This window comes from Canis lupus, chromosome X (assembly GCF_003254725.2).
Source record: "Canis lupus dingo isolate Sandy chromosome X, ASM325472v2, whole genome shotgun sequence".
In the NCBI taxonomy this organism is placed as follows: Eukaryota; Metazoa; Chordata; class Mammalia; order Carnivora; family Canidae; genus Canis; species Canis lupus.
Window position 1 is genome coordinate 20,721,914 of NC_064281.1, and position 3,318 is coordinate 20,725,231.

Genomic DNA, 3,318 nt, shown 5'->3' on the forward strand with positions numbered 1-3,318 from the left:
CTTTCTCTTTTTCTTCTCTTTTTTCCTTTTTTTCCTTTTTTCTTTTTTCTTTTTCTCTTTTCTTTCCTTCTTTCTCTCCTCTCTTTTTCTCCTTTTCCCAATACAACTTGTTTTTGGCCACTCTGCACTGAGCAAAATGACTAGAAGGAAAACCTCACCTCAAAAGAAAGAATCAGAAACAGTCCTCTCTCCCACAGAGTTACAAAATCTGGATTACAATTCAGTGTCAGAAAGCCAATTCAGAAGCACTATTATACAGCTACTGGTGGCTCTAGAAAAAAGCATAAAGGACTCAAGAGACTTCATGACTGCAGAATTTAGATCCAATCAGGCAGAAATTAAAAATCAATTGAATGAGATGCAATCCAAACTAGAAGTCCTAACGACGAGGGTTAACGAGGTGGAAGAACGAGTGAGTGACATAGAAGACAAGTTGATGGCAAAGAGGGAAACTGAGGAAAAAAGAGACAAACAATTAAAAGATCATGAAGACAGATTAAGGGAAATAAACGACAGCCTGAGGAAGAAAAGCCTACGTTTAATTGGGGTTCCCGAGGGCGCCGAAAGGGCCAGAGGGCCAGAATATGTATTTGAACAAATCCTAGCTGAAAACTTTCCTAATCTGGGAAGGGAAACAGGCATTCAGATCCAGGAAATAGAGAGATCCCCCCCTAAAATCAATAAAAACTGTTCAACACCTCGACATTTAATAGTGAAGCTTGCAAATTCCAAAGATAAAGAGAAGATCCTTAAAGCAGCAAGAGACAAGAAATCCTGACTTTTATGGGGAGGAGTATTAGGGTAACAGCAGACCTCTCCACAGAGACCTGGCAGGCCAGAAAGGGCTGGCAGGATATATTCAGGGTCCTAAATGAGAAGAACATGCAACCAAGAATACTTTATCCAGCAAGGCTCTCATTCAAAATGGAAGGAGAGATAAAGAGCTTCCAAGACAGGAAGGAACTGAAAGAATATGTGACCTCCAAACCAGCTCTGCAAGAAATTTTAAGGGGGACTCTTAAAATTCCCCTTTAAGAAGAAGTTCAGTGGAACAATCCACAAAAACAAGGACTGAATAGATATCATGATGACACTAAACTCCTATCTGTCAATAGTAACTCTGAACGTGAACGGGCTTAATGACCCCATCAAAAGGCGCAGGGTTTCAGACTGGATAAAAAAGCAGGACCCATCTATTTGCTGTCTACAAGAGACTCATTTTAGACAGAAGGACACCTACAACCTGAAAATAAAAGGTTGGAGAACCATTTACCATTCCAGTGGTCTTCAAAAGAAAGCAGGGGTAGCCATCCTTATATCAGAAAAACTAAAATTTACCCCGAAGACTTTAGTGAGAGATGAAGAGGGACACTATCTCATACTTAGAGGATCTATCCAACAAGAGGACTTAACAATCCTCAATATATATGCCCCGAATGTGGGAGCTGCCAAATATTTAAACCAATTAATAGCCAAAGTGAAGAAATACTTAGATAATAATACACTTAGACTTGGTGACTTCAATTTAGCTCTTTCTACCCTCGATAGGTCTTCTAAGCACAACATCTCCAAAGAAATGAGAGCTTTATTTATTTTTTTTTATATTTTTTTATTTATTTATGACAGATACAGAGAGAGAGAGAGGCAGAGACACAGGCAGAGGGAGAAGCAGGCTCCATGCACCGGGAGCCCGATGTGGGATTCGATCCCGGGTCTCCAGGATCGCGCCCTGGGCCAAAGGCAGGCGCCAAACCGCTGCGCCACCCAGGGATCCAAGAAATGAGAGCTTTAAATGATACACTGGACCAGATGGATTTCACAGATACCTACAGAACTTTACATCCAAACTCAACTGAATACACATTCTTCTCAAGTGCACATGGAACTTTCTCCAGAATAGACCATATACTGGGTCACAAATCGGGTCAGAACCGATACCAAAAGATTGGGATCGTCCCCTGCATATTCTCAGACCATAATGCCTTGAAATTAGAACTAAATCACAACAAGAAGTTTGGAAGGACCTCAAACACGTGGAGGTTAAGGACCATCCTGCTAAAAGATGAAAGGGTCAACCAGGAAATTAAGGAAGAATTAAAAAGATTCATGGAAACTAATGAGAATGAAGATACAACCGTTCAAAATCTTTGGGATGCAGCAAAAGCAGTCCTAAGGGGGAAATACATCGCAATATAAGCATCCATTCAAAAACTGGAAAGAACTCAAATACAAAAGCTAACCTTACACATAAAGGAGCTAGAGAAAAAACAGCAGATAGATCCTACACCCAGCAGAAGAAGAGAGTTAATTAAAATTTGAGCAGAACTCAACGAAATCGAGACCAGAAGAACTGTGGAACAGATCTACAGAACCAGGAGTTGGTTCTTTGAAAGAATTAATAAGATAGATAAACCATTAGCCAACCTTATTAAAAAGAAGAGAGAGAAGACTCAAATTAATAAAATCATGAATGAGAAAGGAGAGATCACTACCAACACCAAGGAAATACAAACGATTTTAAAAACATATTATGAACAGCTATACGCCAATAAATTAGGCAATCTAGAAGAAATGGACACATTCCTGGAAAGCCACAAACTACCAAAACTGGAACAGGAAGAAATAGAAAACCTGATCAGGCCAATAACCAGGGAGGAAATTGAAGCAGTCATCAAAAACCTCCCAAGACACAAGAGCCCAGGGCCAGATGGCTTCCCAGGGGAATTCTATCAAACGTTTAAAGAAGAAATCATACCTATTCTACTAAAGCTGTTTGGAAAGATAGAAAGAGATGGAGTACTTCCAAATTCGTTCTATGAGGCCAGCATCACCTTAATTCCAAAACCAGACAAAGACCCCACCAAAAAGGAGAATTACAGACCAATATCCCTGATGAACATGGATGCAAAAATTCTCAACAAGATACTAGCCAATAGGATCCAACAGCACATTAAGAAAATTATTCACCATGACCAAGTAGGATTTATCCCCGGGACACAAGGCTGGTTCAACACTTGTAAAACAATCAATGTGATTCATCATATCAGCAAGAGAAAAACCAAGAACCATATGATCCTCTCATTAGATGCAGAGAAAGCATTTGACAAAATACAGCATCCATTCCTGATCAGAACTCTTCAGAGTGTAGGGATAGAGGGAACATTCCTCGACATCTTAAAAGCCATCTACGAAAAGCCCACAGCAAATATCATTCTCAATGGGGAAGCACTGGGAGCCTTTCCCCTAAGATCAGGAACAAGACAGGGATGTCCGCTCTCACCACTGCTGTTCAACATAGTACTGGAAGTCCTAGCCTCA